General features: G+C 40.1%; 1 protein-coding gene across 7 annotated transcripts in view; it reads right to left on the bottom strand.

Moving 5' to 3' along the window:
- Positions 1-13,196, bottom strand: part of PKP4 (plakophilin 4) — a 222,868-nt gene extending 209,672 nt beyond the window's left edge. For 3 of the 7 annotated variants that reach the window (XM_084891453.1, XM_084891452.1, XM_084891454.1), the window contains exon 1: positions 12,877-13,196. The gene's annotated coding sequence lies outside the window, so the exon portion shown is untranslated. The remainder of the gene's footprint in view (positions 1-12,876) is intronic. The other 4 variants (XM_084891455.1, XM_084891457.1, XM_084891451.1 and 1 more) reach the window with 3 other exon arrangements.
- Between the last annotated feature and the right edge of the window lie 12,090 nt (positions 13,197-25,286).

The following is a 25,286-nucleotide window of genomic DNA, read 5'->3' as shown; positions in this document are numbered from 1 at the left end:
AGAAAAGACTTGATTTTTAAAACAAATTCTGTAATTTACTGCAACTATAAAAATAACTTTTAAATTACCAAGATCTCGTGTAATTCAGTGTATAATTATAGAAAGCTCTAAAAAATTATAATTTAAGCTATCAATTGCATTCCAGGACATTTACCCCCAAGAAACACAAACATATGATAACTCAAAAGCCTATATTCTGATATTTATAGCAGTTCTATTTGTAAGTTGAAAATTATTATAAATTGAATATAAACCAGGCAGATGTCCTTCAATAGGTGACTAGTTAAGCAAACTGTGGTCCATGTAACAACCTGGATGAATATGTAAGAATTATGCTGAGTGAAAAAGAAAATCCTCCAAAGTTACATTCTGTATGATTCCATTCATCTAACAGTCTTAAAATAATGAAAGTATAGAAATGAAGGACAATTCATGGTTGCTAGGGAAGGAGAAGATAAAAGTGGGGGTGTAGCTATAAATGGGCAACATGACCCGTGTATCCCAAGTGATAAAAATGTTATCTTGATAGTATAAATGTCAAGACTCTGGTTGTGATATTGCACTACAGTCCTGCACGACGTCACCATTGAGGGGAACTGGGTAAGGGGTACACAGGATACCTGTATTATTTCTTACTAGAGGCCCGGTGCATAAAATTCGTGCACAGTTAGGGATAGTGATCAGGGCTGATCAAGCCCCCACCTCCCCGCCTCCCCGCCTCCTCCTTCCCTCACTCCCTCTGTGCCCCACCACTGCCGCTCGTCACCTGCCATGTTCCATACCACACCCCCTGGTGATCAGCGCAAGTTATAGTGAGTGATCAAACTCCTGTTCTCCCAAACTCTCAAGGAGACAGTTTGCATATTAGCTATAGATAGATAGGTAGATAGATATAAATATAGATATAGATATAGATATAGATATAGATATAGATATAGATATAGATATAGATATATAGACTAGAGGCCCTGTGCCACAAAAATTCATGCCTTTAGGGGGTGGAGGGTCCCCTCAGCCCAGCCTGGGCCCTGTCGCAGTCTGGGACCCTTCAGAGGATGCCCCCCTACAAGCTTAGACTCACTCCCTGAGGGATCAGGCCTAAGCTGGCAGCCAGACATCACCCTGGCAGCCCAGAAGCCCTTGGGAGATATCCAACTGATGGCTTAGTGCTACCACAGAGGCAGGAGAGGATCCCATCACCGCGGCTGTGCTTGCAGCCCTCAGCCCGGCTTGTGGCTAAGCAGAGCTCCCCCTGTGGAAGCACACTGACCACCAGGGAACAGCTCCTGCATTGAGCATCTGCTCCCTGGTGGTCAGTGTGCATCATAGCAACCAGTCCTTCTAGATGTTCTGCCATTACAGTCAATTTACATATTATCCTTTTATTATATAGGATAACTGTATGTGAATTCATAATCATCTCACAAAAGTTTAGTTTTAAAAAATTATAATTTATTCAAATCTTATAGTGAAAACTGGAGGTAGGGACCACCAAAATATTTGAGTATTTCCATCTATATATGTTTTTATTGATTTCAGAGAGAGGAAGGGAGAGGGAGAGAGAAACATCAATCAGCTACTGCATGCCCCCTACAGGAGACTGAGCTGGCAACCTGGGCATGAGTGCTGACCAGAATTCAAACCATAACCTCCTGGTTCATGGGACGATGTTCAACCAACTGAGAAACACCAGCTGGGCTGAGAGTATTTCTAACTACATTGTTAAAGTTAAAGAGTATTTGTTACACCTATTACATCAAAACAAGCTATAATATTTTTTTATTTTATTACTTTTAATGTTTATGTAATTATATAATACTAATTAAATTCATGTCATTTTCCTAACATTTTTCCTCTGAAAAACTTCATGTACTGAAAATTACATCTACTTTTGATCTCAATTCATCAGCTAAGTTATACAAAAGGTACTACTAGCTCACAAAAGGCAAGGACACAAAAAGTTTGCTGCCAACAACTGGCCAAGGAGGCTGGTCTTGGTACTTGCTGGCTGCACATGAATAGTCTGAGAAAGAGCACTATGTAAACTTATCTCACCATAGCTATAATCCAAGCAATTGAGGTTAGAATATATGGGAATCAATATTTAAAATCTGATAATTAATGTTTTAGTAAGGAATCTGATAAACTATTTATCTGGCAAGTTGTATTACAAGGGTAATTTTTTGTCAATGCAGTTTTTCCACTGAAACTTGCATAAGCTAAGAAAAGCAATTTACAAAAGGAAGGAGGGCCCATATAAGGCAGAAAAAAGTGTATCTAAGAGTGGTAGGTAAAGGTATGCTGAGATTAAAATTCAAAACTTGTTCACTCATTTACAGGTATCGAGAAACACTAGAGATCAAGATAAGTCATGTTAAAAGACCAAGTCCCTGCTGTCAAGTTAGCTCGGGGAAGTAGGTCATGGGGACATAGAACCAATATACTGATTGGTGGTGCTTTTATACATAATGTTGCTTCTATGGAAATTGTATTCAGAGTGCCAAAGAAGTGACTCACAGAAAATATTTTGGAAGATTGACACCTGCCAATATAATGTCCCAAAATTTCAGACTGTCAGATTTTTAATTTGCTAACAGACTTTTAACAACTAAATTGTTTATCACAGCAGTTTTAAGAAAGTCCAACTGGTCTTTCTGATTCCTTTTTCAGTGCTTTTAAACACCGACTTTGTTGCTTATTTAGTCATTGACAAATTGACAGTAAGTGGAAAATTCCCATCAGGGCACCAGTCTTGAGACTCAAGGTATGATTCAATGAGAACATTTATTCTAGCAGATGTCACAAGAGATTTTCAAAACAAACATTATGTTTGTTCATAACAATGGAAGGGAATATTTGCAATAATAATGAGTTTGGACTTACAAACGCACATAAATTGCATAAAAAATAAAGAAAAGCACAAAAGACAATAAACCAAAGTACTGCTGTATGAAAATGAAAATAAGAATCTATTTAAATGGCAAGTTTTGAGGCATAAATTAAGATTCTTCATAAATAATGCATTTTCATTGTGATCGATTATTTTACATAAGCTATATGGTAAAGTATTCCAAGAAAAATAACCAAAATAATAAATTTCATTATTAAAACCTTTTCTGAAATCACTATCTTTTCATTGCTAAGGAACACTTTTTCAAATGCAGGCTTTTTCAAAAAATCCACTGATAGTTAATGCAATGGTCTATCTAGATTTTGGTAAAGTATCAAGTAACATACAGCTAAAAAGGTTAGCTAAAACCTAGTTAATATAAAATCATTTTACAACTCATCCTTAACACAGCACAATTTTACATATTTATTTATATACCTAATTTTTCTAGGACAATTTTTTTTTTCAGTGCTTGTGTCCTTATCTTACCTAACTCGATTGAAAAATTAATCAGATTTCTCAAAGGTGGAGACTCTTAATACTGAATCCAACAGAGACTGTGAATCCCCTAGGGAAAATCATTTTTTGTCCATGAGGTCTAGCACAATCTGATATAGAGCGAGGGATTGATGAATGTTGACTGGACTCAAATGAATGACATCTTTTAAAAATAAGAGGTATTTAAAACAGAATACAATACTTCACACAAAATAGGACTACAGCAAATATGTGAAGCCCTAATTGTCTTGTCTGCTAGCTTGGACCCCAGGTGGTACTCAGGAAGAAGATTACTTCAAACTAGATCAGTCTTTGTTTCCCATTCAATCCAGGGTACAGGTGTCAGAAAACACGATGCACTTCACTGCAAAGTGGTTATCATGGGTTTCCATTTTACAGGCGTGTTTACAATTCTCATGAACATATGGAAACTGAAGAGCCTGTTCTAGTGTTTATTTTTATCATGACACTGAGAATTCATTTAATATTGCATACATTAGTAGCATAATTGATTCTCCTTTTGAAAATAATGTTTTTGTCCCATTTGCAAAGGGAAACAGCCATTCTCAATATTTTAAATTACTCTGTGAATGTATACATATGCAAATTTTACAGGGATTATCCCTACCCCAATCCCCACCTTTAGAGGGTGAAAGCAGAATCTAGGAGAAATTCTCTTCATGGGATTCTGAAATTGCTTTAAAAATATATACAAAAAATTCCACACATATCCAACAGTACTAATCCAAACAAAACAGCATCCTGTTGACATTCACCACAATTTCTAAACATTGGTAGGTTGTCTATACACAAAAAATTAGAGATAAATAAGACATACCTATATTCTATAATGGATATAAATCAGTGGAATTCTATGAACATAAAGTGTTTATGGAAAAGTAGCATGTTTTCAGAGGAACAACTGTCTCAGTTATTTAAATTTTTTGAGGACAAATCAAACCAAAGCAAATGGTAAGTGGGTTTACAATACTAATCCCCTTTAACCACCACCTAAAATCCCCTTCTATTTCTATTTAACTTTTTGGAAAATAGTCTCAATCAGGACCTAAGCCTCAAATGCGCAAAGAATCCAAGAAGGTAGCAACTGGCTCAGACAGTATAAAGTCAGTTTGTCTGGCTGTAACACCCATTCTTAGGAGCTGACCATTTCAGGTATATAACCTCAATTTTCCCCCTTATCATGGAGGCTAAACTGTAATTAATTCTTGAGAAGACAGTATATTCTTGCTGGGAGGGGAGGGGGAAGTAATCAAATGAGAATCCCTGATGTTCGAAGAGTAGTGGAATACATTTTATTCAGTAGAAACTAGAGCTCAGATGAGTTAAAAGACTTGCTCAAGGGATGCCAGGACTGGAACTAGCGCCTCTGGATATCTACTGGTTTACATCGGATATCTTCCAAATTTCTCATCTAGTTTTTCTTGCTTTGGTACGTAGTTTTCTGCCAATTTCAGTTCTGGTTACTTGTGGACAGAAAAGGCAACTAATCGAGTTAATTTACAAGCTGCATTTTAGTCCATAAATGATTAACACTTTCTAAAAATTCCTTCATGGATTGACTTAAGTAGACATTGTATAAAATGACTGCTGCTTAGAATTACAAATGCAATAGTTGTATACATATTTAAACATTTTGTTTTACATTTTGCAAGTGTTTCTACTTCTAGGTCCTTAGTATGATACTATTACCATGTTTCCCCGAAAATAAAACATCCTCCGAAAGTAAGACCTACTTACAGGTTTTCTTCTGAGTGAAATATAAGGCATCCCCACGAAAATAAGCCCCCCCCCCTCCCCCCAGGCTCTGTCTCAGAATGCTATTGCTAAACATGAGAGATTTGGTCCACTGATTCTGAAAGAAATGGATTCACAAGAAATTCACCAGGAAATTCAGGAATTGGGTTGTTATGATGATGTTCCAGAAGATGTTGACATGATTGTCATTGAATAAATGAGTGAATTCTTGATACTGTAGAATTCACAGTTTGTCTGGTTTGTGTTGACAACTACCGTACTACCGTACTGTATACAGGTAATAAATTTCCTTTATTTTCATTTAACAATAAATGTGTACTGTATTCTTCTTCATGGAAAAATAAGACATCCACTGAAAATAAGACTTAGCGCAACTTTGGGAGCAAAAATTAATATAAAACACTGTCTTATTTTTGGGGAAACAGGGTAGTTTTCACCTTTTAAACCTATCAGATTATTAAACCTCCTACAAGTGATAGTTGTGTTTGCATACCTCTAAGTATTTTTTTTTAATATATTTTTTTGATTTTTTACAGAGAGGAAGGGAGAGAGATAGAGAGCCAGAAACGTCGATGAGAGATAAACATCAACCAGCTGCCTCCTGCACACCCCCCACGGGGGATGTGCCCGCAACCAATGTACATGCCCTTGACCGGAATCGAACCTGGGACCCTTCAGTCCGCAGACCGACGCTTTACCACTGAGCCAAACCGGTTTCGGCAGCATGCCTCTAAGTATTACCTACACAAAGAAGTTATAACTTTCCTACTTTAAAAGGCCCCCTATCTATCTATCTATCTATCTATCTATCTATAAAAGGCTAATATGCTAATATGGAGTTCCACCAGGAGAATGAGTCCAATCGCTTGCTATGACCTGCACTGACCACCAGTGGGTGGCGTGGAACATGGCAGTCAATGAGTGGTGGCAGTGGGGGCTCTAAGGGAGCAAGGGAAGAAGGAGGTGGAAAGACAGGGAGGAAGGGAACATGATGGGCCCTGATCACTGGTCAGGCCTAGGGACCCTACCCATGTGTGAATTTCATGCACCAAGCCTCTAGTAGAATTATAAATCTGAAGCCTATATAATTTTATTAACCAATGTTATCCCAATAAATTCAATAAAATAAAATAAAAAAAAGTAAAAGACCCTCATTTCTTTTGCTGGATTCTCTTCCTTACAGGCAATTTCTTGCAAACTATCAATTCACAATAATTTTTTTTCAATTGTTTGCTTCTTCCCTGAAATATCCTGCTTAGATTCATAATTATATTGACTAAGATTAAAGAAAACAAGCCAATAATTTGCCTGGCATATAGTACATGCTACAGAAAGCATAGCACAATATAATAAAAGTAATGACTTATATTAACTCATTTAGTCTTCACAAGAACCACACGAGGTGGATACTTTTATAATTCTGTTTTATAGGTAACCAAATAAGAGCTACAGAGATTATATAATTTATCAAGTTACACACCTGGCAAATACAAGTGCCAGAACTGAACTATGACAATCAGCTGCTAACCACCACATTTGTCTTAATGACACTCAGTGTGAAGGTGCAGCCAAAAAAACTGTCCCTGGCCTAATATATCAGTTAATTTTGGACCGGGATAAGGGTAGACAGCAAGACCTTGAAAACATTATGTGCTTTGTTCTCTTTTCCTCACTTACTAAAATGACAGTTTTTAAAAAAATCTATTTAAGATGAACTTGAAAGAGATCCCAAAGTCTCAAAAGATAACCCCAACTTCCTTTTAGCCTATGATTTGGATTAGGAGGGGAAACAGGATGGATTACATACATGAATGCTTAGGAAACCCTTTTTTCTTAAAAACAATACATAGGACTTCGGGAACCTTGAGCTGAAATGTACCTTAGATCAAGGCAATCTAAACCCTGCATTTTTACTAGTGAAAGGGGTAAACTATAACCCAATGCTAGATGGTTTGCCAAGGTCATACTGTTAAACCCCAGGTCTCCTAATTCTGGCTTAGTGTGCTTTTCATCTCCCTCTCATGTCTGCAATTTAAGAGACAGCTTATAGTGGACCAGAATTTCAAGCATCACCTACCCAGTGTCTTAAAAGTCCATTTGTAAATAGGTTATGGGTGTCTATGAAAAACTGTATTCCATTTGTCATGTTCCCAAAGCCTGCACAGTATCTTTATAGTCCCATTTCAACTACACATTTACCTAACTTTTATATATAATATGATTTTATGACCAAAGCCCACATCCACTTAAATTCAACCTGGAGCACTAGGCACCAAATTCTATATTCTATGTAAATGGCTCCTGAAAAGGGGCTTTTTCTGCCTCTCCAAAGCAGGCAAATGCATTGATATTGTGTCTGTGTGTGTGTAAGGGGAAGGAAGTGCCAGACAGGGAGGGGTCCAGATTAGTGAAGATCAGGATAAACACCCTTGGATATTTGCAAATCACTAAATTTCTTCTTAATATAGATGATAACTACAGAAGTCAAACATGCCTTGCCTATTAAAAATAAAGGGTTACTGGTTCCCTCAGCTTCCCAGCCACCCCACCCTTCATTTGTGAGTTCTGGACTTTGTGAGGTCTGTGTCTCCCTACATGGATTGCATCTACCCAATCAGCAGGCATTATTCAGTTCAGGAAAAATGCCTCACAATGACATGATTTAAAATAATCCAGACATTTGCATATTTTAATTTATATATTTTACTAGAGGCGTGGTGCATGAATTCGTGCATGGGTGGGGTTCCTCAGTCTGGCCAGTGATCAAGGCCTAATGGGGGGCCAGCCAGCTGCGGGGCTCCCTGGGAGGCTGGCCAGCCAGCGCTCCGATTAGGAACAATGCAGGGGTTGGCTGGGGGGAGGGGCTGCAGGAAGTTGGCTGGTCTGGGGGAGGAGCCAACGGAGGTTGGCTATGGGAGCACACTGACCACCAGGGGGCAGTTACTACATTGAGCATCTGCTCCCTGGTGGTCAGTATGAATCATAGCAACTGGTCTACCAGTCGTTCAAGTCGTAATGGTCACTTAGGCTTTTATATATAGATATAGCATTTTAAAAATTTAAAATCCAAACTCTAATGACATTTTATCATCTACTATAAGTCATATGAGTCATAATAAACTATATTATCAAGACTATGAATAATAAAATTACCAGCAATGCAGCTGACATTTATTGCTTTATCAAATAAATCTAAATTATAAAAAGAAAAAAAATTAGACCAATAACAAATGAAATGGCTGCAGCATTTTAAGCTTAATTTGAAGTGTGCCATCATGTAATATCCCCAATTTAGTTATGGTAACATAGAGCCTGAAAGATAAAACATAACTCCACTGAATTATTACCTTAGCAATGTGAACATGTGAATGACCTACAACACCTCAACTGAAACTAGCAAGCACATGAATTATTGCTCTTTGTGACTTAGGGCATATCCTTACCCTAAAAGAAGCCTGTTATTTCTTATTGCTGGGCATCAAACTGACCTGCTGACTGCTATCACTTACTAGCAATACATGAAGCCTCAGGCTTATACTTAGATATGCTTCAAATTTCTCTCTCTGTCATGTCATCTGTAGTGACAGTTTGGATGATAAAATGGTTACTGAATTTTCCAAACATATCCAGTTCACTTGTGTTATGTTTTAGATTCTTCTTCCCCCTTCAGTGCAGAAAAAGCACTACAAAACCACTTAACACATTGAAGAAGTAATTATCTCCCAGTATACTGAAGGTGTGAAGGCAACTCCCAAAGTGACCTATAATTCAGTGAATGTTTATGCCCTGGAATAACCTCTACTTTATTTTCTGGTTAAGTATGAAGGTATGATGTCCATTTTAGAATGAAGCAATTTAGGGATTTACCTCTTGATTGAAATAAAAATTAAAATATAGAGCATTTTCAAAATATCTTAATATTTTAAATAATTAAGGTGAAGGGCTGGACTTACCAAATAATTGGCACCATCCAGAGTATGAAAATTCTGTATTTAAATCAATAACTGGTCAATAGCAAGGAAACCATTCAGTTTTAAAATTGGCAATAATTGGATTTTTTAAAAGTATGTGTAAAATTTTTAATTAAATTTACTTTTCCAATTTGTATAGAACAGAATAAGAAAGAAAACTGCATGTCTGACTTAATATAGACTTCATCCAAATACTCAGATCTTACAACGCTAAAGGTTTTATTAAACTGAGTTTGGTAGTAGCGTGTTTCCCCAAAAATAAGACATCCTCCGAAAATAAGACCTAGCACATGGAAAGATAAGACATCCCCTGAAAATAAGACCTACGCAACTTTGGGAGAAAAAATTAATATAAGACACTGTCTTATTTTTGGGGAAACAGGGTAGATTCTTTAAGTTCAAATTATGATATTAGAACTAGTCACAGAATTAGATTTGACTTATTCCTATAAATGTAGCAATTAACAGACTTTTTTTCCCCTGGATGAATCTAACTACTCCCCTTTCTACTCACCTTCTCTCATGCTTTCAATCACAACCCTACTCCCCTCTATCTCCCTCCAAAAACATACAGATAAGAATTAAGGTAACTGGACACTTAGTCCCCCCTATTTGCAACCTTCAATATGACATTAAACATGAAATGCCACACCTTTTCCTTACATAACAGTGGGGGATGGGGAAGTAACACACTTGGTGAAGCATAATTTGTTGTTTATGACTGTGAACCTGTTCTAAAACGTCCTTTCTTCAAATATGTATAACATAGAGAATGTATTTCTAACTGAAAGCCCAACTTTACTTAAATGAGTAAAACTACTTGCACAGCCAATCTTGTGTATACATTAACTATATACTCGAAGGGGTTATTTCAATTTCCAATGTAATAAAGAAACTAAATGTGCTTTTACTTTCTAATCTTCACATCAAATCAAATTAGCACATGTTAAACTCTGCTGTAATATATTGTTACATAATATAGTTCCTGTTGGCATCTACAAACACCTCCCAATATCCTGCACAGTGTTGCTAACTATAATTCAGAGCAGAGATTTTCAACCTTTATATCTCATGGCACACATAAACTAATTACTAAAATTCTGCAGCACACCAAAATACATGTATTTTTTTACCAATGTGACAAAAAAAAAAAAGGTGCAATTTTGATTCTTTCACACTGGAAGGCTATTGTGTTGGCTGTTGTCATTTTTTTTTTTCCTCTTTAATTTGACAATCTAAGGGGAAAAGAGTTCAGTCAGTAACCCTGACTAAATATTCAGGTATTGCATGTTTTAAAAATTCTTGCAGCACACTGGTTGAAAATCGCTGATTTAAGAGTTAAACCTCTAAATTAGAAGGTCCACAGGTCCACTTACCTATGGACATACCTGAAAAACAATGTAGCAGCCAGAAAACACAACCTTTCTCAGTGCAAAGGTGTTTTTCTTTCCTATTATACTTCTCCTTCCCATTAGGTCTTTAACTAAAAGGTGATCATCTTATACTTTTCAATGCCCTTGATCCAAGCAAAGTAGGTGTTGGAAGGCAGCTGAGCAAATCAACTTATATTCCTGAATCTAATACAAAATAACCAAGTGTGAAGAGGCTTACAGTAAACTCAACCTCTAAAGCAAACTGTATCACACACATAGTATGTTTTTCAATATCCAGAAACATTTCTTTTGAAAGCCAGTTGTCCTCATTTTCATAATGCCATTTTCCATAACTGTTCCACAGGAACCAGCAATATACTGCATTCAGAACGAGAAACAGTCCTTTATTTTCCCTTTTAAAAGAAAAGTATCTAAGCCGAATTCTAGAAAAGCATCCTCTGTCATACATTTGTCTTTCTGCTTTAAAGAAAATAAAATTTGACCAAAAAATGTATAGCAATCAGTATTGCATTTACACATAATTACCATTTTTTTTTAAAGTTGTAGGGGTATATTATTTTTCAAACGCAGCAACCAAGAGAAAAAGAACTGCGACTTCAACTAATAAATTACATCTTTAAATATACATGACTGTGTTGTCCCCATGTTACTTTCAATGGTAACTGACACGCCCCGAATTTAACTGTACCAGACAGTTCTATCTGTCCCATCGCTGACCAAACACTGCTTCTCTGTTTCTATTCATTATGTATTATAAGAGGTCTAAACACAACCCAGTATGATGAGAGGAAAAAAATTTACAATTCCTACGACAGCAAAGTGATGCATTCAAGATCTCTTTTGCACTACATCCCTGTCCATGAGCATTAACAGGCATTTTTGGATAGAGCTGCAAGCTCATTGCACTAAGAACCTTCGGCACCCTTCCCTGCAGGTTTTTCAGAAAACCCTTGGTGGGGGAAAAAAAATAAACCAGGCACAATTCAAACCTTGCAAACCAAACTTGCCAAGAATCTTGTGCAATGATCAATAACCTTGGCTACACTGCCAGCAAGCCTCAAATTCACGGTCCTGGAGACCAATGCAGCAAAAACCCCAAAACGAAAGGCTAGCTGAAGCCCAACACAAGAACTGCTGCACTTCCCCTCGGCTGCCCCCTCTGCCGCATGGAGAGAGGCAAGGGGAGGAGAGAAGTCAGTGCACCTCACCGGCTCGGAAGATGCTCCGGTGACCTCTGGCTGCGCGGCGGGTGCTGGGCGAAGGAAGGCGCTCGCTAGTGCGGCCGCGGCGGCGGGCCCTGCGGACTCTGCCTCTGGTGCATTCCTCGCATTCCTGCACAATCTGTCGCCAGCCCCGGAGCCCCGAGGCGTGCGTGTCTCCTACCCCCAGCCGGACACAGACACCTGCCTCTAGCTACGCCCCGAGTGGCCGCTGCCGCCGCCGCCGCGGCGCATGGACCGCCCGCACCCGCTGTTTGTCGCACTCGAGCCAGCAGCACCCGGCCAAGCCCCGGCCCGCCGCGCGCCCCCCGGCTTCCCCGGGAAGGGGAAAGGGAAAGAGCCCCAGCGCCGGGAAAGGACACCCCAATCGCTTCTACTCCTGGCGGCGGGAGAGGAGGAAGCGGCGGCGCAGGACGGGCCGGGGCAGCCCGAGGCTGGGAGCCGGAGGGGCGGGACGCGAACACACGCCGCCCGCGAGGAGAGAGGGGCGCCCTGGGCAGAGCGGGCAGGAGCACGGTGCTGGGGGGGGGGGGGGCACACGCGAGACGGCGCAGGCAGCAGAGACGTGCGAGGAAAGGGGAGGAAGAGGGCAGGAGAGACGGACAGACAGACGGCCCCGATGGCCGGGGAAGGCGGGCGCCTCGGGTGCCGAGGGCGCGGGGCTGGAGTGCCAGGCGGGCGGGCGGGCGGGCGGGCAGGAGCGGGGATCCTCCGGGCACAAGTCCAGGAGGGCTCGGCGTGGTGCTCAAGTTCGGGGCTGGGGGGGCTACGGACCCGAAAGGGCCAACGCGGGTTGGGGGGGAGGAGGTGTTGGGGGGGGGGTCATGCGCGCCGGGTAAGGGGAGCCCAGAGGAGAGCCATCACCGGGAAAAGCAAATGGAGGTGAAACTTGTGCGCCCGCCGGGGGGAGGGGAGCAGGCAGGCGAGTGCGGGCAGGAACACGAGGCGGGGCAGGAAAGCCGAGGCGGCCGCGCGGCGGCGGCGGGGACGGGGTAACGGGAGGGAGGCGCCCGCACCCGCGCCCGCGCCCCGCTCGCAGGCAGGTCCCGGCTGGGGCGCCAGGGCGGAGGTGCCCGCGGGCAGGAGCCCCGCGCCCTCCCGCCAGCCCGCCGCACACACACACTTACTTTCTGGGTTAGGCAGAGGCCGCCGCTGCTCCGGGGATGAGGGTCATCCGCGCCGACCGGTGGCCGCCGCTGCGGCACCCGAAAAGATTAGGAAAAGTGCCGCGGGCGAGCGGCCGCCCGCCCCCTCCCTCCCCCTCCCGCCCCCTCCCCCGAAGCGGCTCTCCCACCACCCCCGGCGGCGGCGGCGGCGGCCGACTCGCCCCTCTACCCCGTGCCCATGGTGCCGCCTCCGCGACCGGCAACCGCACGGACTCAGCCCCGGAGCCCCCTCTACTGCCCAGAGGCCGCCGCCGCCGCTGCCGCCCGCCCAGCCGCCAGCCCGCCGGCCCAGCCAGCCCCGAACTCCCGGGAACGTCAGCACGCCGCCGTCCCCGGGCCCGGCCTCCGCCAACCCGATTGGCCGGCAAGGAGAGGCTGGCCCTCCCTATTGGCCCGGCCCTCATATTGAACGGGCCAATGGGAGCTGCGGTTTCAGGTCGCCATAGAGACCGATGCTGTCGAGAGGGAGAGGGCCTGGGAGAAAGGTGTGGAGTGAGGGTGGAGGGGTCTGGGGTTTGGGGCTCGGCGGGAGGCGGTCCGGGGGAAAAGAAGTGCTGGGGGATTCCCGGGAGCTGGCTCCGAAATCTGGAGTAGCCTGTGCTTTGCCTCTCTGTCAGTGCCACCTGTGAAAGGTAGGGTTTGTCCCCTGGCGTCGGAAGTGGGAACAGCGGAGCCCCCTCTAGAGGAATATTTGAATGGAAGAGCCTAGGAGTGAGTGTTCCACTTTCTCCCCCCCCCCCCCTTTTCCCCCCGTGGCTGGGGAGCCCCAAAGGTTATGCCCTTTGATCCTTGACATGTGTGCAGCTTCTGCGTCTCCAGGTGAGTTTGCACCCCATCCCTTAAATCGCTGCTTCCTGACCTCACTGAAACTCCTGAATTTTCCTGGTTCATCCCAACCACTCGCCCTTCCCTGGGGCTGATCTTGCCTCAAATTTTTGGTTCTTCAAACTTATAGCCCTACCTAAAGGATACTCAAAAAAAGGATTTCCTTTGAATAATATTTCGGTAAAGAAACAGGCTGAAGTATTGTATAATGGATGTCATCAGCTTAACACTTAAGATAATGTGTTCCCTGCTTCCCAGAGCAAACCTCTAATCTCTCTGTTGAAAGATATTTATTAAACACCCATCTGTGTGTGCATTCTGCACTATGAGCTTGACAGGTGTTTGCTCTTTCCCTTTAAAGGTTATAGGTGGGGAAAGACGCGGATGACAGAGTAAATCCATACTTCTAATGATTTCACAAGGGAGTAGAGGAAATAGATTACAGTTGATGGATTTTATTTTCTGGGTATTTTCCAGTTTATCTCTAAATCTGATAACACTGAACCATAGAATCACTGCACACAAAAAATCAGGTGCTTTAATAACAAGCTTTGGTTTAAAGTTAGTTTGTGTTCATTTGTTGATACCAATTTTTTGTAAATAACTTTCATATTTAGATACTGGCTATTAAAGTGGAACTTCATGAATACATTAGGCCTTCAAGCATTATATTGCTCTATCATATAGCCACCAAAATTCTTAGTTTCCTTCTTATGGTATACTAATATTTTTAGTAAGGAAGACTGTTTATGTTATTGCCCCTAAAGTTGGAGGGACCATATTGTGAGAAAAAGCTAATAGAATTTTGGAAATTGTAAATACCTTGTTGAGAGAAACAGATTAATGTGTGTACAAGCTATATATATCTAATTATTGCCCTGAGTTTTAAGTTAGAAAATACGCTTTGTTTTTTATCTTATTGTATTTGAAGATTATAAACATACATAAGAATTATTAATGTGCTTCCTTGATTAGAAAAGTATTTCTCACAATTTGTAGTAAAGGTGAGCTTAGTCAATAATCCTATGCAGGATTGGACTGCAGAACAAAACAGCTGAACATATGAGTGTTCCCCCTAAGCATTTCCCAAGTTGGGAAGAAATTATCAGGGACCATGGAATTGTGGCTCATTTGCTATCATGGAAATGAGATCATTATGCTTTTGATTTATGACTTTCTTGGTGTTTGATTATGGGAGAATAGACAAAAAGCAACTTTTTATAAATAAGACTCACTTTTAATGTACCAATGAATATAAACACATGTTTGGCTACCTGCATCAATGAAAGCCAAACTCATGCAATAGGTGCTGGTAAGAAGGAAAATGGTTTATTCAAGTTCCGGTGACCGAGAAGATGGCTGACTCTTGTCCAAAAAACCATCTTAACATCTCTCTGTAGGCAGGGGTTTTTATCAGGAAGGAGAGGGAAAGCAGAACAAAGAAATCAAGGGGAAAGGGCTGTGGACCTTCAAGCAGTATTTTTTCTTGTCCCTATATAAATTTTCAATGTCATCTGAAGTCTTGTGATCAAGCCACCCAGACCCAGGTAGCATCCAGAACAACCTGTTTCTACAATATGCTCAAAAAAAGGATGTTAGGGGTTTAAAGCAAGCATGACTAACCAGGCCTTTATTTTAAGGCATACATCCTGTTTCCCAACTCGTATAGTTCATTATATGTTATTTAATTAAGAAAGTTATTTTGTTTCTTAGAGTAGGATTTTGTGTAGGATGTGCAAGGCACCTTCCTGTAGACTTTGATTATGGATCTTTATGGTCAGCATCCATGAGTGGGCCACCTGGTTGTTTGTCAGCTGACTTCCTGGGGCAGGGTGTCTTAAGGTCAGTCTACTACTTAGATTCACACAGGAATTAAAAATGCAGATCCTTGTAAATTATACTAAAAATAAGTCTAACATGCAAGCTCTAGGTTTTTGGTGTTGTTTTTTTTATTTACCTTTATGGTTGAAAGTATTACAGAAGTCCCCTCTTTTTCCCCATTTACCCCTTCCACTCTATATCTGCCACTCCCCAGGCCTTCACCATACACAAGCTCTGTGTGTGTGTGTGTGTGTGTGTGTGTGTGTGTGTATGTATTTTTATTTCAGAGAGGAATGGAGAGGGAGAGATAGAAACATCAATGATGAGCCGAAACCGGTTTGGCTCAATGGATAGAGCATCGGCTTGGGGACTGAAAGGTCCCGGGTTCGATTCCGATCAAGGGCATGTACCTTGGTTGCGGCATATCCCCAGTAGGGGGTGTGCAAGAGGCAGCTGATCGATGACTCTCTCTCATCGATGTTTCTAACTCTCTATCTCTATCCCTTCCTCTCTGTACAAAATCAATAAAATATATTTTTTTAAAAATTAAAAAATAAAATCATTAAAAAAAAAAGAAAGAAACATCAATGATGAGAGAGAATCATTGATCAGTTGCCTCCTGCATGTCCCCCACTCCTGCATGCCCCTTCTCCCCTCCCACGCAGTGCCCTTGACCAGAATCAAACCTGGGACCCTTCAGTCCTCAGGCCAACGTTCTATCCATTGAGCCAAACCAGCTAGGGCCACAAGCTCTAGTTTGGGCGGGGGGGGGGGGGGGGGGGGGGCGATTAGTTTAGAGTAATAAACTGGGGTTAACATGTACTAAGAGTAAATGGGTTGCTTTATATAGATTTTTACTAGTTTCCTTGGTGAGTACATTCATATTTTAGTTCTATTCAAAGATTAGTAAGAGAAGTGTAAAGTTTTTATTCCCTGATACACTAACAAGATATCAATGATTTGGGTTTTTTTTAAATGTAATAATACTGGATGTAAATACTGGATGAAAGGAAGATGTGTCCAATCCAAAGAAAAAAAACTTTCCTTTTTTCTTGCCTTAGGCTAGCATCGAAAGAAGAAAACAAGAACCAATTGATCTTTTTACTCCAGTAATCTTTTCTTTTTGTGTTGTTCTCAGGTCATATGTTTGAAGAGTGTTTTGATATCATGCATTTCATGTTTGTAATTTAAAATGTTACTAAAATCCATTATGAATAATGTCCCTAAAATGTTTCCATTTAACATTTTTTTCATAATCATTATGCTCATTTGAAAGCTTTCTTTTGAACTTGCTCCTGTACTTACCAAGCATTGTTGAATAAAGTTAAAAAAATTTTGTTCCACTGAAAATTTATGCTTTTCAGCCTTGGCTGGGTCTTCATTGATCCTCTAAAATCCTTTTATCAGTAAGGTGATTGATTATCCAGGGCACATGTCACAAACCTGTCCTATTTCTGCTGTCCTTAAACCCCCATTATACTTGGTCTTCTCCCAGTTCTGCAAATGAATTTGTTAGGGGCAGAAAGAGAATATGGGGACCAGCTACAATGATAAGAAATATTAATCATGCTCTGTTAACCATGATTGTTCTGTACTGATTAGAGAAAGCACAATCTAACCTGGCTGGGAGTTGTAGGCCCTTGGACTTGGGAGCTAACATCAGAATGCAGTCCATCCTCCCTCCAAGAACCATCTATCGTTATGGAAAGATTTACAATCTTGTGGCCAAAACAATCTAGTCCTGGAGGCACCTGCTCTTTACAACGCCCTGTCCCTATTACATGTAATCTGCTCCAGAGGTGCCCACCCTCCTGCCAGCCCCTTCTCCTCCCCACCCCACCCAGCCCACATAACTTGTAGCCTGTGCTGATTATCCTGTGCCTACTTTCCCAGGCCTGTAATTCCTACTTCCCACATAATCTTTGTCCTTCTATCCAACATAAGCAGCTGGTTTATGGTAGGGTGCAGAGCAGATTTTTGCAAATGACCTGCTGCTCTCCCATGCTGCCGGCAATATTGGAATAAGTGCTCAAATATTATTCAATACAGATTTGCTTAATTGGTCAAGTAGTGACAGGCAGCCCGGACCCCTTGGTTGTCCAGTTACAAATTTGCTTCATACTTAATTGAGGCATCCGCCATGAGCTTCCTCAATTTGATTTCCCTAAACCTCAGTCTCAATTTTTACACTGCGTCTGGCTGAGTAGGGGTGCCCACCCTTCTCTTCGACACTCAGACTCCCCTTGTGCTTTCAAACATGGTCATTCTTACCCTCCACCATTTTGCTTTGCTGATTATAATTTCTCTTTGGTCATGTATTACAATCTTTCCCCTACACCTTCAATACCTGACCTTTTGTAAAAGCACTCCCTTCTATCCTCATCCATCTTCATCTATTAGCATTTTCTTTCACCTAAAAACCATCTGTAGGGAATTTCTCCAGGCTTCTATTTCTTTTAGCCCCAATGTTCTGGTGTTTGAAAACAATTCAAGCATCTGTGAAGATGGTGTTCATTTTCCTAAGAATCCGGATTCCTTTGCCAGTCAAGTTGTCTCCTATATAAAAAAATGTGCCCTTCTCTTGCAAATTGCAGAGCTTGGATTCCAGATTTCCAGTGAAGGGTAGAGGCCATTGCCACCCGCCTGGAGGGTCTATAGAAATGCAAATGATCTACTTGAGTAGGAGAGCTTTTTCCTTATGGCTGCATCACCTGGGTGGGTCTAGTCACTGGGAAGTTTGTGTGGGAAGAGGGGAAGGTAGAGAAGCCCAGGGCAAGTTCAGAAGGTTAGAAAAAAGGAAGCTTGGTGAGCTCCACCCTCAAGAACAAATGTAAACAGCAGAGCAGAAATCTGAGGGAACTTTTCAGTTACCATCCCAGGAAGAAATCAACCTGGACCATTCGTGATTATGAAAACTGCCAATGCTTATTTCATATTAGCAGAGGCAGCGAGGGAAAGAGGGCTGCAGGAACAATCTCTTCATTCTAGGATGTCTCTAGAGAAGGTTCGGGCAGTCAAGATAATAATTCCCAAAAGTGCACTGGTAAGTTGATAGTGGGATTTTGTTTGTTTTAACCAAGGAACATTAAAACACAGGCCGGTTGCAAATTAAGCCAAGAAAGCAGTAAACAAACTGGTCCTGAGAAGGGGTGCTAGAGCTTAACAAAGGTTATGCTCAGGATTTCAGAATCCATGTGCCCACCTGCAGCCCAGCACTGAATATGCAAATCATCCTCTGCCCTCAGAGGCCCAGCCCAATAATTACTTGCCACAATTGCAAAGACTTTCCTGACTTTACCTCCCTCCAGAGAGGATGATTTCTGCTTTAGTGTATTATTGTGGCACTTAAACCTCTCTGCCCCACAGAATATTTTTTGTGTAGAGGACAGGATACATATCATGGTCATGACCATATCCTTCCCTTGACTACTGAAGTGTTTCTCATGCTAAGAAAAGCTAACTTTCATTAATCCTTTCTTTTAGTCTTGGAAGAATTTGACTTCCAACAATGAAAAATTGGAATCAGTAATTATTGGGAGGTAATTAGAGAAAGACGGTCCTAGAGGTTCAATGTGGAAAAGTGAGGTCATGTGTGACAGAGCTGAGTAGATGTTTTTGCCACAGAGCCTCCAAAGAGAGAAAAGGCCTCAGATTTTATCTGGACCCCGAAAAAGGGAGGGGACTAGTGTGATAAAGACTGATTGCATGTATTTTGGCATGAAGTTACATTTAGAGCTAAGGCTATAAAATTTTGTGTGTGAGGGAAAGCAGTTGAAATTCAGCTTTTTCAAACAGGTTAAGTAAGGGTTACCTACATTTTTTCCATCTGAAACATTCGGTTGCTCTGTCTTTTGGAACACAGTATAATCATGAGAATTTAACAACTTCATAAAATCAAGAAGGCTTCAAACATCTGGTAAGTATAACAGATATGTTTCCAAGTACCTATATCTATGTCCCTTGAAGTAGGCAGTCCAGCATGCTTCATAATCTTGCATCTGACCCTGGTATCTGCCCCCGCGGGGACCTGATTCAAATGTCTCCAATTCATTGGCTGACCATTGACCCATAACCTTTAACAGTGCCAATCAGATTTTTCTTATAGAATTTTTGAATTGAGAGTACAAATAAGCCAGAAAAAGCAATTATCTTGGTCCTGATGGTTTCTGAGTTACTGTTCTCCCCATGAAGCCAGAATATACCTCATGTTTTATTCCATAAGATTTATTTTTCTTATAATCACCCCCAAGCCATTCTTTTCTCGGTTTGTCTTTAGTGAGCCTCTTTTCCTTACATTCAAAATGTTTCACTAAAGTATTATGCAAATATTTTACAACAAAAAAGAAAACAGCCGGGACCGGTTTGGCTCAGTGAATAGAGCGTTGGCCTGCGGACTGAAGGGTCCCAGGTTCAATTCTGGGCAAGGGCATGTACCTTGATTGTGGGCACATTCCCAGTGTGGGGGGAGGGGGGGTGCAGGAGGCAGCTGGTCGGTGTTTCTCTCTCATCGACGTTTCTAACTTTCTGTCCCTCTCAATTCCTCTCTGTGTAAAATCAATAAAATATATTTTTAAAAAAAGAAGAAGAAAAGAAAACATATTGTGAACATCTTATTAGGTTATGAAACACAACTATCTAAAATTTTCTAACAGGCAAAGACTAGAAAGTGAATGATCTAATTCCAAACATTGCCAACCTACTTTGAATAAAAGATCTTTATTTAGCCCCACTCTACAACATCAAAGTCTTATATTCTTCAACCCTCAGTTCTCCTTTAATTTGGGAGCAAGAGAAGAATTTTGAGAAAACGAACAATATATTTGCCTATTTAGGGTAGAATCATTTTGCCACACCATTGGTATCACAGGAATATATTAAAATTTATATTTATTTTATACATTTATACTAATTTTTTTAGGAACCATGCTAAAAAAATAAAAATAAAATAGGAAAATTTATCAGAGACATCAGTGATCAGTGCCCCCACAACTCAAAGAAAACAAATTATGAAGTTAAACTTGCAGCAATTTTAAAAAGCTTCTCAGGAGGAAAACCAGACTTTGTCTCAAATTGCTATAATATTTTATCTAAAATATTCTGGTTTCAACAAAAAATTATGAATCAATGGCCTAAAAGTTTCCAAATTTTAACCTATAGATCCATGAATCTCAATAATTCTAAATAGAATAAACATAAGGAGAGCCACAACTAGGTCTATCACAAGTGATAAAAAAACAATTTGAAGCAGCAAGAGAATTAACAATTCATTATTTACAAAGAAACCACAGTGTAATAATTAACTGTTGATTTATTAGAAACAAACAAACATACAAACAAAAAAACTAGAAGGGAATGAAGGATATAAAGTGTTAATAGAAAAATCTCACAATTAAGAGTTGTATATCTGGCAAAATTATTTGTCAGAAATTAAGGTGGCAGTCCTAATAAATGGATCTATGTTGAAAGTGTACTAATTATTGGACAGGACCCATACAGCTGCCAGCTTTGAGTGAAGCTCAAAACAAAAGAAGGCTGTCAGAAGATGTAGGATACCTGGCAAGCCAACATCAAATGATCAATATATTAAGTGCTATTTAAAATACTACATTTGAAGCTATAGCTGATATGGCTCAGTGGATAGAGCATCACCTGCAGACTGAAGGGTCATGGTTTGATCCTGGTCAAGGGTACATACTTCATTTGCAGTCTCCATCCCCACCCCAGGTCTGAGCATGTGCAGGAGGCAACCAATTGATGTGTCTCCCTCTCTTACATACATCAGTGTTTCTCTGCCTCTCCCTCACTCTAGCACTCTCTCTACAAATTAATGGAAAAACTATCCTCAGGTGAGGATTAATAACAACAGAAAATACTAGTTTTGAAGTATTTTAAATATTACCTCATAATTTTCTTTTTTTAAAATATATTTTTATTTATTTTTAGGGAGAGAGACAGCATTGTGAGATTGAAACATCTGTTGGGTGCTTTCTGCATGCCCCTACCTGGGATCAAGCCCCTCACATGGGCATGTGCCCTGACCAGGAATTGAACTGCTGCCCAACCAAACAAGCCACACTTGCCCGGGCTCATTCTTTCTTTTCTTTTCTTTTCTTTTCTTTTCTTTTCTTTTCTTTTCTTTTCTTTTCTTTTCTTTTCTTTTCTTTTCTTTTCTTTTCTTTTCTTTTCTTTTCTTTCCTGTCTGTCTGTCTGTCTTTCTTTCTTTAATGCGTTTTAATTGATTTTAGAGAGAGAGGGAGGGAGAAGGATAGAGAGATAGAAGCATCAATTGGCTGCTCCACACTCAACTACTGAGCCACACCTACCAGACATTATTTTCTTAACTTCAAAGCTCAATGTCTGCTTCATAAAGTTGGCAACCGCTGACTAGAGCAGTAGCAGAAAGTCAATCACATGCAACAGTTGTCATTCTGTCCTCCAGCCGTGGTACCTGACCCTTTCCATTCCTGGGGCCCCATTTCCTTTATAAACTAGGTCAGCTGTCACCACAGAACTTCTACACAGCTGGTGACAGTTTCTGTGCATCTCTGGGATGGATTGGGTGAACAAGGCAAGAATATCCGCTAGCACATTACTTTGTCAGAAACTAGATGTCAAGAACTGCTATATTTTTCTGTAGTTTAATGGATTTTTAAAATAAGAAAATAAAAATGATGAGACTAGACACAAGAAAGCAGTTGACCAGATCCAACATCTATTCGTGATAAAAATGTTCAACAAATTAGAAATAGGGATAAGTATGTGATAAAGTATATCTAGGCATAGGTGCAAGGTGGAGAGGAACAATGGATGGGGGTGAAAGAGGGACATATTTAATATTTTCAATAATAAAAAATAAATTTAATAAAAACAATAGCAAAAGAAGACCTACATCCAACATTGCATTTGTGGTAAAAGGTAGAAAGCTTTCTAAGTTTGAAAATAATATGATATCCACTCTCATCTGTTTCATTGCTAAAACCAGCTGGAGGTTTTAGCAATGTAATAAGAGAAAAAATAAATGCATATAGATTGGGAAAGAAATTAAAGCTGTCTTCATTCACAGATGACATGATCCTATACATGGAAAATTCTAAAGAATTAAAAAACAGACAGCCCCAGCTGGTTTGGCTCAGTGGATAGAGCATCAGCCTATAGACTGAAGGGTCATAGGTTCAATTCCCATGAAGGACATATGCCTGGGTTGTGGGCTGGATCCCCACTGGAGGGTGTGCAGGAGGCAGCCAATCAATGATTCTCTCTCATCTTTGATGTTTCTATCTTTCTCCCTTCCTCTCTGAAATCAAGGGAGGGAAAAAAGAAATAAAAAAGAAATATACCCCCAAAAATAAGCTGCCTAAAATATTAAAAACAAACAGTAATACTAGGAGTAATAAAAAATTGTAGCAAAGTCACAAGATACAGAACCAATATACAAAAATTAATTTTTTTTATATGCTAGAAACTAGCAATTTGAAAATGTATTTTAGAACACAATTTTATTCATAATAACATGAAAAAGAATGTGCTATCTAGGAATAAATTTTAGAAAATAAGTATAAGACCTCTGATCTATAGATTCAATGTGATCCCTATCAAAATCCCAGCAATCACATTTTGTAGAAATTGACTAGTCAATCTTAAAATGAACATACATAAGAATATCCCCAAAACAACAAAGTAGGAGCAATTTCAATATACAATTTTAAAACTTACTATAGAGATACAATAGAATATAGTATTAGCATAATTATAGTCACTTAAATCAATGAAAGAGAAGAGGAGGTATAGAAATATGTCCTTATATTTATGTCAATTGATTCTCAACAAAGATGCCAAAGTAGTTCAGTGCTGAAAGGGGTGTCTTTTCAAGGAACGTTGCTGGGATAATTAGACAACCGTATTCAAAAGAATGAACTCATACTTTTATACAACACAGAAAAATTAACTCAATATACATTATAGATCTAAGAACTATTTATAAGACTTCTGGAAGAAAACATAATACAAAATCTCTGTGACTTTGCTTTAAGCAGAGATTTCTTAGATATGATACCACATTGTGAAATTGATAAATGAAACTTAATAAAAAATAAAAGTTTTGTTCTTCCAAAGACGGTAAGAAAATGAAAAGACAAATTACAGACGAGGAAAGAATATTTGCTAATCATAATTGATAAAGGACATAACTAGAATGTAAAGAACTTCTAAATCTCAAAGTAAGAAGGAAAGCAACTCAATTAAAAATGTGCAAAATAGCCTAAACCGGTTTGGCTCAGTGGATAGAGCGTTGGCCTGCGGATGGAAAGGTCCCAGGTTCGATTCCAGGCAAAGGCATGTACCTTGGTTGCGGGCACATCCCCAGTAGGGGGTGTGTAAGAAGCAGCTGATTGATAATTCTCTCTCATCGATGTTTCTAACTCTCTATCCTTCTCTCTTCCTCTCTGTAAAAAATCAATAAAATATTTTTTTAAAAAACGTGCAAAATATTTGAATAGACATTTCACCAAAAGTTATGCACGTGATTAATAAACCCATGAAAAGATGCTCAACTGATTAATCATTGGGGAAATGCTCATTAAAATCACAATACAGCCAGGACCGGTTTGGCTCAGTGGATAGAGCGTTGGCCTGCGGACTGAAAGGTGCCAGGTTCGATTCCGGGCAAGGGCATGTACCTTGGTTGCGGGCACATCCCCAGTAGGGGGTGTGCAAGAGGCAGCTGATTGATGATTCTCTCTCATCGATGTTTCTAACTCTCTATCCCTCTCTCTTCCTCTCTGTGAAAAATCAATAAAATATATTTTTTTAAAAAATTAAAAAAAAAAATCACAATACAATACCACTACACAACCACTAGAATGGGTATAAGCAAAAGATTAATAATATCAAGCAATGACAAGAATGTGGGAAAACTGGAAATCTAATACATTGATGATTAATATATCCACTTTGAAAAACTGTTTAATAGTTTCTTAAAAATAAAGATGCAAACTTACCCTATGACCCAGCAATTCTACTTTTAGTAATTTAGTGAGGAATTAAAACATGTCCACACAAAGACTTCTACATGAATAATAGGAGTATTATTTCATAATAAGAAAATAACTAGCCCTAGTCTGTTTGTCTCAGTGGATAGAGCATCAGCCTGTGGACTGAAAGATTCTGGGTTTGATTCATGTCAAGGACATGTACCTTGGTTGCAGGCTCCTCCCAGCTGAGCCCTGGTCAGGGCTTGTGCAGGAGGCGACCAATTGATGTGCTTATTTCAATTGATATTCCTCTCAGTCTTTCTCTCTTCCATTCTAAAAGTCAATGGAAAAATATGATTGGTGAGAATTGAAAAAGAAAAAGAAAAACTAGAAATAATTCATTTTTAAAAATATATTTTATTGATTATTTACAGAGAGGAAGGGAGAGGGATAGGGAACTAGAAACATCAATGAGAGAGAAACATCAGTCAGCTGTCTCTTGCACATCCCCTACTGGGGATGTGCCCGCAACCACGGTACATGCCTTTGACCAGAATCAATCGCGGGACCTTTCAGTCCACAGGCCAACGCTCTATCCACTGAGCCAAACTGGTTTTGGCACAAATAGTTTTGATATAAGTTTTTCATATGATGGAATAAATGATGGTGATGGTTGCGCAATGCATTTTTATAAATTTTATAAATAACTAACTGCATTGTACTCTTAACAATGAACATATTTTCACAGAACATAAA

Source organism: Pipistrellus hanaki, assembly GCF_964339955.1.
Source record: "Pipistrellus hanaki genome assembly, chromosome: 8".
Lineage (NCBI taxonomy): Eukaryota > Metazoa > Chordata > Mammalia > Chiroptera > Vespertilionidae > Pipistrellus > Pipistrellus hanaki.
Note: the sequence above shows the minus strand (reverse complement) of the source record. Positions and strands in the feature narration are given on the sequence as shown.